Genomic DNA, 11,315 nt, shown 5'->3' with positions numbered 1-11,315 from the left:
TTTAGTGAATGCATTCAAAATTTTCTACTTTAGGAATGCTTTGCAATGCATATGATGACATGTCAAATTTTAGTGTTAGGTCAAAACACCAGAGGTGTTACAATCATGGTTCGGTCCGAGCTATTCGCGCATAGGTGGTCGGTGTGGAGCTTGTGTCGGGTCAGGCTGTGGTGCAGCCGTGGCCTCCTACCCCACGCCCAGCATCTGTACTGGTGAGTGGATGGAGCGATTTGACTGGTGCGGCCCCATTCCCCCGATGGGGCAAGAGGCCGTGAGCCGGTGTCGTGACATAGAGCTCTCCGCCTATTGAACGGCGGCAGTTTCCACCAGCGCCCGGAGGTTCTGGTGGATTGCCTGTTCCTAGGGGTCGGCAGGCTTAGGAAGGCCGTGTAGAAGCATTGCCACAGCAGCGATGTTCTAGCCAGCCCAAGCAAACCATGGGGGATCCTTCCCTCTGTCCAGGATGTTACGCTAGACCTGGCGGGCGCGACCCTGAGCGCCGCTCGCCAGGTTACGCGCATGTGGCATAGCATGCTGCGCTAAGCGCGCTAGCATAGGCGGTGGCTGACTCTACCGCCTCTGTCATAACTCCTCATTGTGCTCCTATGCACGCGTGAGGGCCTTCGCATGAGGGTCTCATGGGGTGTGAGTCTACAGAGATTCCGCTACCACCGGTGGCTATCCCGAAGCGTCCGTCATAGCGCACTCCTAGGACAGAGGGTGGCCAGGTGCCACGACGTCGCCAATGCTGGAGCCATCGCTTTTGACCTTGTCATCTACGAGGTCATGAAAGGAGGCGTGAGTGTAGCCCACCATCCCCATGAATTCGGATGCGAGAAGGGGCGGCATCAGCATCCTTTTGGAGCCCCCTCACATACTATACGTTACTCACCGTGGAGTTTGAGCCCAGCATGGGCTCGAGGTGAAGCGCGATGGTTTTGACATTGAGGTCGACGGGTGGCCTAGGGCTGATGGAGGGCACTCCTCCTCCAGTGGATGTCGGAATGAACGCCTCCTCGCAGAGGCGGAGTAAGCCGAGCCGGTCAGCGAGGAAGTCTAGACTCCCAAAGAGGAAGGTCTGGAGTGGCAGGAAGACGGGAGGAATCCACATCCTAACAAGTGGGAGCGGGGGAACTCTAGCGAACCAAAGCAAATCGTATCGCTCGAGCCCGCCATGACGAAGATGGTGGAAAGGTGGGCCATTCGATGACCAAAAGCGTGAACACATGGCGTACTCCCCATGGACGACACCAACTGTCGGTGCAAAAAGTGACCAACAAACAAATATTTATAGTTTTGCCGTGCGTTGTGATCGGATGTGGCCTAGCACTCAATGACACATGATTTATACTGGTTCAAGCAACATGCTCTACGTCCAGTTTTAATCGATCGGTGACTTTATTTCTGAGCTCAGGTGCTCGAAGTTTGCTGTGGGGCTACAAACGAGTAGAAATAAGAAGGGGTTGTTGAAGGCCTGGTCGGACTCTAAACCGAAGGGCCGAGAGTGACGGTGGCTCTAACGTGTGCTAAGTATTGGAGCATATGCTCTATGTAGCTTTAAAGTTCTAGAGCTATTGAGCTATTCGAGTTCTCAGGTCCTCGAGTGTTCGAATCGTCTAGCTTCTCTTTTTTTAGAGAGCCAGAGAGTTTTTAGGAGAGAGCTCATCCCCTTTTATAGTTGAAGGGGATGGCCTTACAAGTCAGAAAAAGAGACAGAATGTATACGTGTGCTACCTACTCTTGTTGCTCGAGACAGTCGTCGACGCCCACAATACTGTTTATGTCCAGATGCATGTGGCGGGCTCTACCATGTTCGCCTGGTATAGCAAACGTCGGCGCATACAATACTGTTTGTGTTCTAACACACCTGGAAGGTTGCATAGTGTCCATCTGGCATGGCTTGGTGGCACTGTCCTGTAGGTGCGCAAGGTATGGTCATCGGTATTGTGGTTTGACTTGAGCGCCTTACCTTATCTGCTCCGCCTGATCCCCGGGCCCTCACCGAGGTCAGTCGTTCCCAGTCGGCCCCGACCGGTGCAGGGTATGGTCCTCGGTATTGCAGCTTGACTTGAGCGTCTTACCTTATCTGCTTCGCCTGATCCCCAGGCCCTCACTGAGCGGGCGTCCCCGGTTGATCGTTCCCAGTCAGACCGGCGCAAGGGTATGGTCCTCGGTATTGCGGTTTGACTTGAGTACTTTACCTTATCTGCTCCGCCTGATCCCCGTACCCTCACCGAGCGGGCGTTCCCGATCGGTCGCCCGGTCGATCGTTCTCAGTCGGCCCCGACCGTGTCGGTCGGGGAAGAGCCGTGAGCAGAGGTTCGGCGTATCCCGGGTTGGCTAGGCCTTCCGGTCGGGGACCGGATCGTTCTCGCGGCCTGTCATTATGTATCTGGGCTGGCCCAGGAGGCGCGTGTTGTCGCTACGCCGTCTGCTGGGCCGAGTTTTTGCAGGGAAGCGGGTCCATTAGGGACCCCGGATTTATAAATCCGACACTTCGTGTAAAAGAATTAACCCAGAGATGATAGGATGGACTCTAGAAGCCTTATATGACACACTATGGGCCAAATTTTAAAATGAGCTGGATGTGACTATTTTAGTCTGCGAGTCTGGGTAGGAGTTTGTCACTATTTTCTTATTATATTTCTTTTTTGTGTCTTCTTTTCGTTTTTCCCCGTCCGGCCAATGTCCTATTTCCACCTTTTCTGTTTTTTGTTTTTTTTTTTTGCCTGTGTCCGGCATAGCTGTTTTCTATTTTTTATAGTTTTTTTAGTTGTTTGTTTTTCTCCATATTTTTTGGTTGGGCTTATTTTTTTTCCTGAAAGCAGCCCAATTATCTTTGTTTCTTTGCATTGAAAATCAAGGAAGACATGATGAAAATGAAGTTCAAAATTCCCTAAAAAAAATTGAACACAATTTTTTTGTCATGTTGAAACACGGATGAACGCACGAAACACGAACAAAATATACACACACCTAGGACGGCGTGATATCACGTGGGGGGTGGGGGTGGGGGGGGTGGGGGGGGGAAGAATGAAGAACGCCACCCTTCTCTTAAAACAATGTCGTCCTCGTCAAGCGCCATCGCCAGCTACGGCACGACATCCATCGCCACGGCTCTCTTGAATGAGAACATGCACAATGCCTCGCCTCAGCTACCGTGCGACCTCCACGAGTGCCACCGGTCCAGCGCCACGGCGTCCAGGTGACTGCCACGAGCTCCACAGCCGCCGCCGCACCGAGCTGGAATGGGAGGAGCCCTGGCGCACCACGCGCAACGGGCTCTCCAGCTCACGCTGCACATAGCACGCCGAGGGACGGCGCGACGGCTTGGCGCTCAGGCACGTCTTGGCAATGATGGCCACCGCCCACACCTCCTCTAGGGTGGTCCTCGTCCACCAGGAGCAGCGGGTCCATGATGTCGGTGATGCTCGTCCGGTCACCGCCGTTGATGTGGTTCAACGTGTTCGAAAGCCATTCTTCCGATGCCATGTTGTTTCATCTGCTAATGCCGAAGTTCACTACCGGAAACCGGCGATTTGCCGAGTGCCGAGGCTTTGCCGAGTGTATTTTATCGGGCACTCGGCAAATACCGTGTTTGCCGAGTGCCAAATAAAATACACTCGGCAAACAAAAACACACGGCAAAATACGTCTTTGCCAAGTGTTTTTTTCTGGCACTCGGCAAAGAAGCTTTTTGCCGTGTGCATTTTTTTTTGCCCTCGGCAAATTATTTTTTCGAAGCAATTTTTGAGGCCCTAAATGAATTCAAATGAAAAACTTTTCAACTACAAAGTTGTATAACTTCTCAAGATCTACAAAGTTTATTTTGGTCATTTCTTCATTTGACAAAGCGACAATAACGTTGTTCATAAAATCTACATATCTCATATCTCTCATATTAATTTCATGAAAGTAGAAGATACATATATAAGATTTGTGAACAATGTTACTACCACTACGTCGGATGAACAAATGACCAAAATAAACTTTATAGATCTTGATAAGTTATGAAATTTTGTAGTTGGCAACATTTTGATTTGAAATCATCTTGTCATGCAAAAACGACGTTTGAATTTGAAAATTTTAAAATTTAAATTTTTCAAACGACCTCGGATGAAAAAACTTCCTAAATGAAAATTGTAGATCTCCAAAAGTTATGAAACTATGTAGTTGACAACTTTTTGATTTGAAATCATCTTATCATGCAAAACTATGTTTGAATCTCTCAAATTTAAAATTCAAAATTTTCAAACGACCTCGGATGGAAAAACTTACTAAATGAAAATTGTAGATCTCAAAAAGTTATGAAACTTTGTAGTTGACCACTTTTTTATTTGAATTCATTTAGGGCCTCAAACAAGCAATTTACTCTCAGTTTGCCGAGTGCCTTTTTTCTAGCACTCGGCAAAGCCGTATTTTGCCGAGTGCCTATATTTTGGCACTCGACAAAGAGGTATTTTGCCGTGTGCATTTTTTTGGCCCTCGGCAAATCAGTTTTTCGAATCAATTTTTGAGGCCCTAAATGAATTCAAATGAAAAACTTTTCAACTACAAAGTTGTATAACTTCTCAAGATCTACAAAGTTTATTTTGGTCATTTCTTCATTTGACAAAGCGACAATAACGTTGTTCATAAAATATACATCTCTCATATTAATTTCATGAAAATAGAAGAGAGATATATATGATTTGTGAACAATGTTACTACCACTATGTCGGATGAACAAATGACCAAAATAAACTTTGTAGATCTTGAGAAGTTATGAAATTTTGTAGTTGGCAACATTTTGATTTGAAATCATTTTTCATGCAAAAACGACGTTTGAATTTGAAAATTTTAAAATTTGAATTTTTCAAACGACCTCGGATGAAAAAACTTTCTAAATGAAAATTGTAGATCTCCAAAAGTTATGAAACTATGTAGTTGACAATTTTTTGATTTGAAATCATCTTATCATGCAAAACTACGTTTGAATCTCTCAAATTTAAAATTCAAATTTTTCAAACGACCTCGGATGGAAAAACTTACTAAATGAAAATTGTAGATCTAAAAAAGTTATGAAACTTTGTAGTTGACCACTTTTTGATTTGAATTCATTTAGGGTCTCAAATAAGCAATTTACACTCGGTTTAGTATAATATATTGGGAACTAAAACGGAATCTAGACACAAGTGACAGTGTAGTGTAGTGGTAGAGGAGGTTTGTGCGCAGCGGGAGGTCTTGGGTTCGAATCCCGTCGGCCGCGTAGCCGTGAAATTTACGCGAAAAAAGCCGGAGATGGATGGGCGCTGACCGGTGGGGGCCCACACCAATTAAAAAAAAATTTCATTTTTTTTGGGTAAAAATTCCCATTTTTTTCGGCTTTTTTTTTCGGTTCCAACTTTGCCGAGTGTCGGCACTCGGCAAAGGCTTTGCCGAGTGCCCGACAAAAGACACTCGGCAAAGACGTCTTTGCCGACTCTTTTTTTGCCGAGTGCTCTTTGCCGAGTACAGCATTCGGCAAAGCCTTTGCCAAGTGCAAATTAGGCTTTGCCGAGTGCCCCTGGCACTCGGCAAATTCACTTAGTCCGGTAGTGGTTGCCGGTCACGAGCTCCAGCGGCACCTTGCCGAAGCAGAGAATGTAGTAGCTAGAACAAGTGGCCGGACGTGTCATTTTGCAAGGTCATAAAGGAGATTTTTTTAAAACTTCTATCAGTGGACAAAGCCCTCCGTATTATTATAATACTACCTCCTCCAGGGTAGCATTATCGAAGAAATGTTGATTCAGATAAACATGGATTCTATCAGTGAATATGGACAAATCCGCTATGAGGACTATGTATCGAACACGGACATGTGGATGCGGTCTTCGTATCGGAATAAGGTAGGAAGTGCACTCGTGAGATCTCCAAGTGGATGATGATTTGTATTGGACACAGACACGGATGTTACAGTCTTTTTAGATGTAGAAATTGCCAATATTAACAGGCTCTGACACCAGAGCAAGCAAAGCTGCAACAAACGAGATCGCACGGAAGAGTGCTTCTCTCCTCCCGTAAACAGAGTCAGCCATTTTGGTGCCTGGAGCTGGAGTGCCAAAAATTGGCCTTGCCTGTAGTTCTTCGACTCTGACTCTGACCACATAGCACTTGGCACAAAGCCACACCAAACACGTCTTTATATTACGGATGCCATGGTGATCATAAAATAAATTATAGATATTAAGTTTTCTAGAAAAGGTAGAAATAAATAGATATGTACTATTCCATCCGAATTTTCCATTAAAATTTGATAGTTTTCTTCCTCCCGTTGCAATGCACGGGCATATTTGCTAGTTACCTGATAAAACTTGAAATGCCAAACACAAACTATTTTGTTTACACACACCATATATAGTGTAAGACACAGAAAAGGAAAGATAATATGTTCTACTGTAGAACAAAGTACACAGCAGGATACAACAACAACATTTGTGACTTCACGGGTTTCCACCGGAGTTAGAACCATGACCATACCCCTGTCCACTCCCTATACCCACCACCCCATTGCCCGACCCACTCCCAGACCCACTGCCCTTGCCATACCCAGATCCTGACCCGCTCCCACCACCCTGCCCATACCCTTGCCCACCGCCGGAGCCCGCAGAGGAGCCGGCCCCCGACCCAGTGGACCCTGCGGACGATCCAGCACTCGATCCGGCGGACGAACTGGCCCCTCCGACGGATATGGACCCAGACCTAGACCCGGACGTGGACCCCACCCCGGGCACCGATCCAGACCCGGAGCCTGACCCGGACACCGACACGCCTCCAGTGCCTGCCCCGACGCCGAGCCCCAGCCCGAGCCCGAGGCCCAGCCCCTGCCCGTCGCCGCCGCCGCCGCCGCCCAGGCCGATGCCGAGGTTCTTCCTCGCCACGCGGCCCTGCGCAGCAAGACCGCAGGGCAGCGAGCACACCAAAGCCACCAGCGCTAGAGCGCTTGCGGCAGCCGCAGCGCGCCTGCCGCCTGTTGCCATCCTGCTCGATCCGCAGACGAGACGACCACACGCACTCGGACACTCCGGCTAGCTAGCTCGCCGATGCGGAAAGCCTCCGGCGTGTTGCTCGCTTTATATAGGAGCCCGCGCGCATGCGGCGCCAAGAGGAACGGGACGCACGGGGACGACAACTTTGGCCGCGAGACGTACCACAAAGCGCGCGCGATCATGTGGGCGTGGGCGAGCGTGGTTGGGAGCGATCATGGAGAGGTGGTGCGTGGTCCGTGCCAAAAAGGCGACGACCTTTGCTGGTTGGGTTTGTGCGAGAAGTGGTTGTGATGACGGTGGTATGCGCTGAAGCTGCACGCCTGCGGGAAGAGAGATCAGTATGCACTGGCCGGCCGGCGGGCCGGGGATGGCGCGCGGTCTGATCACTGATCAGTTGTCCCCAGGGTCCCTGTCGCGTTCGTCGGTCCGGTGTCTCGTCAACCGTGCGCGCACAGAGGTGAAGGGGTGCTTTGGCTGGTTCGGGAGGCCGTAAACGATCGTGGATTATTTACTGCTGGCTGGTTTGGTGTGAGAGAAAAATACTATTCCCAGCTGAAAATTTACGATCGTTTACGAGCAAGCGAACAGGAACAGGCCTGCCAACCTGCTTCGTCCATGGATTCATTTCGCGTTAGGCAAAGTTAGGCGGATCAATGCAAGTTGTAGTGTACTTAGTAGACGCATCCGTCATTAACCAGACGGTGTTGCATGATGTGATGCTCCGGTCCTGACCCTCTTCGAGTCTTGAGGTTAGGCAAGTTGGTTTCAGTGAGCAGTCACTGGCAATGTCGTCACTTGTCAGAATATATATGAAAGCTTTAGTGACCTTAGTGGCCTATCTCGAAGTTGCTGGGCTTGACTTGGATTCAACGAGTGCGGCAGGCGGACAAATCTGGAGGCGCATGCAGCTGATTGTCCTAGGCAAAAATCCCCCCGTAATTTGCTCCCTGTTAGCGCACTGCTATGAATTATGATGCCCGTGTCCTAAGATTTGTGTTATGCCCCTCAGAGCCTAGATTTGCATGGTCAGTATTCATTAACATCGTCAATATCTGCAGATTACACTATTATTGATGATTGCATGGGCATGTTTTTTTTATCTCTTTCCGGTAAAGTCTTCTCTCTACATGAGCTAGCGTGTGACCAGATACGCCCTCTACATGTAAACTCTACCTCTATAAACACCTCTAAAAGTTGAACCCACAGGTTTCAAGGTTGACGAAATCACTACATATATGTCACTATTGACGAGCATATCATCTACCACTGAAAAATAGGGTCATTAAATCTTGTTATAAACTTAGGAAATATGAGCACCGGTAAGGGTTGGACCCCGGTGGATAGGTTCCACCATAAATGACCTTGATCAACTAAGCATAACTCAATTCAATTGTGGGTATCCAGCAAGCCCACTAGGGTCTAGTCTTAAGCCCCTTTATTAGAAGAAAGGGAAAAAACGGAGAAACTCTAGAGAATTGGAATTCTATGGGAAACTTTCTTAGGAAAACCTTCGGACAATGAATTGAGTTCATGTGAAGTTCTTGTGAAATGGCTAGTTTCTTTGGAATTTTGGAGGAATTTTACAGAGAGGTTGAATCTCATATAATGTTTCCATTATGTCACTCTTTCTCGTCGAATTTCTGTTTTTTAACCATAGGATCCAAGATATTAAGGCATTCTATTCCTACAATTTTTTTTCCATTTCTAGGTTTTCAGGATCCTACATTAATTACAGAGAGGCCTTTAGACTTGGCCCTAGTGTTCACTAATCTTTAGTAATATACAAGCATAGTGAGGAAGTATGTAACTGACGGAGCAGGGTGCTAGGGGTTCCTCAAGGGGGTACTACTTGGATGGGCCCTAGATGGCCCACGATCTGTTGAAGGACACGAGACAAGGTGGCGTGGACTTATGGCTATTCCAAATCGACTTAGTCAGCTTACTATGAAAACTAGATTCTGTAATAGGACTAGGACTCTTCTTTTATAACTGACTAAGACTAGATATGTGCCCTTACCCTCTCCCCTATATAAAGCGAGGTACAACGCACCCCCTTGTAACCCTAACAATCATACAATCAATCCAATGCAAAAGGCTACACGCCGACTAGACGTAAAGGCTATTACTCGACAAGAGGGCCCGAACCAGTATAAATCGTTTGTCTCTTTGTGTTTACTGTCGAATTCTGCGTACGTCGAAGCCCTTCGAACATCGTCCTGGGTAACCCCATGACGAGTTGCCGGTCATCAAACACTGACAGCTGACGCGCCAGGTAGGGGCTTTCGGCGACTTCGCGATCGAGAGGTCGGCGGACCTCGACGACATGATTTTCTCGGTGGGTATCACCTTCATTTTTGGCTCCTAGATCTACAAGGCAGATGACAATGGCAAGCTCTAAAGTTATCTCATGAAGATCCCGATGCCTCAAGCTTCACCAGACGTCTCGACGACCATGTTGGATCAACTCATCGAGAAGTTTTAGCACCTCTCAATCTTAGATCCAACTCGAATTCAGGAGGTCGCCATCAACCACGACTCTCGCTCAGACACCTCATCTTTGTCCGAGCTAGAGATCCCATCTGAAGTCCAACACAAAGACCTAGTTTGTTTTCCACTCGGACTCAAGAACTTAGCTTCAATCTATCAAGATACAATCAGCTACCTCATGCAGTCTGAGCAAGAGATCCCTCTTACGGGGGCCTAGAGAGGTTTGGTTCTATCCATCACACCCGAGGAAGGCATCGTCCATTGGTCGGGTGCTCAATCTGACACTTCTTTAATAGATCTATCTCGTCTAGTCGGCATGTGGAACTCTTGCCTTATCAGGATGGCAGAACTCTTCCAGCGGACAACAACGATTACGGTTCTACAGAGATGTTGGACACCGCGATGACTGTGGAATCTGGAACTCACTCGGCTATGAGGCACTCCAGAGAAGTCTTTATGGCTAGGAAACCACCTCAGATCCCTATGCCTAATCCACCAGATATCCAAGATGGAGAGGATGCCTTGTTCGACATCTCCTCGAACACTGCTCCACCCAACGGAGAGACGAATGAGTAGAAGATGGCTAGGGAAAAGAAGAATAGAGCTCGACAGGCTTGGCGCAACCGCATCCAACACTGTAAGGAAGAGTGGTAGCGGTATCAGTCGGCTTGTTGAGATGTTGAACGATGGCGTTTGGCTATAGAGGCAGCATATGAATAGCGTCTATGGGATGAAGAAGCAGAACAACAGCGCCAAGACCGTGATGCTTCCAGAGCCTCTGCATCATGCAACGTTGAGCCTGAGTTCATGGAAGTAGCTAGCCACAGGGTCTTCACTACGCCCTACGCTAATGTCTACACCCTGGTAGAAGAGATGGCGGCCATAGAAAACCCTACTCCAGATCAGCAATGACTCAAAGTCATTCTGGAATCCATAGCCCTTCAGATGCAGGCTGCAAAAGTGACATCTCAAGCTAACCCTTTGTGAGGACCAGAGACACGGGCACCATCCCACTCTCGTCTAGGACCATAGGGTAACCAAGGAGGAGAATAATGAATACCAGCCCACTCCCGTCTAGGGCTGCAGGGTAACTAGAATAGGAATCAGGGTGTCGCACAGTCGGCCTATCATGGGTAATAGTATAGTATAGGGAAGGCAGAGGTGAGTCCGAGTACAGAGAGGTCAACACTTAATCATTGGTGTGTAGATTGAACTGACCGGAGCATCCGATCAACATGACCGGAGCATCCGGTCAACCCCGTAGAAGCACATAACGGTTCGTTTTTTAGCCAGTGTTATAAATAGAACCTCCACTCATGTGTGGGGGTACTTTTGCTCATTCCAACAGCTGAGAAACATGTTTGTGAGTGCCAAGAAGAGTAAGGTCCTAGTGAGGTAATTGTGATTTGAGAATCCAATAGAGTAGCCTCATTAGTGAATCAAGAGTAGCAAAGTGTGCATCCACCATTCTCATTAGGCTTTGCGTGGTCAAGTGAGAGTTCGTGCTTGTTACTCTTGGTGATCGCCATCACCTAGATGGCTTGGTGGTGATTGGGAGCTTGGTGATCATCCAGCGGAGCTTGTGGGTGGCCCAACTCAAGTTGTGAGCGGTTGTGGGTGATTCACCGCGATGGAGTGTCGAAGAATCAACCCGTAGAGAGCACTTGATCCTTGCGCGGATCAAGGGAGGGCTACACCCTTGCGCGGGTGCTCCAACGAGGACTAGTGGGGAGTGGCAACTCTTCGATACCTTGGCAAAATATCACCGTGTTCCTCTCTCTCTCTATTTACTTTGAGCAATTCAATACTTGTTTTTACATTC

General features: G+C 48.1%; 1 pseudogene; it reads right to left on the bottom strand.

The window, feature by feature from the left end:
- Positions 1-6,250: 6,250 nt before the first annotated feature.
- Positions 6,251-7,358, bottom strand: LOC136551813 (putative glycine-rich cell wall structural protein 1; annotated as a pseudogene).
- Between the last annotated feature and the right edge of the window lie 3,957 nt (positions 7,359-11,315).

Source organism: Miscanthus floridulus, chromosome 4 (genome assembly GCF_019320115.1).
Source record: "Miscanthus floridulus cultivar M001 chromosome 4, ASM1932011v1, whole genome shotgun sequence".
NCBI lineage: Eukaryota > Viridiplantae > Streptophyta > Magnoliopsida > Poales > Poaceae > Miscanthus > Miscanthus floridulus.
The sequence above is the reverse complement of the archived record's forward strand: the minus strand, read 5'-3'. Positions and strand labels throughout refer to the sequence as shown.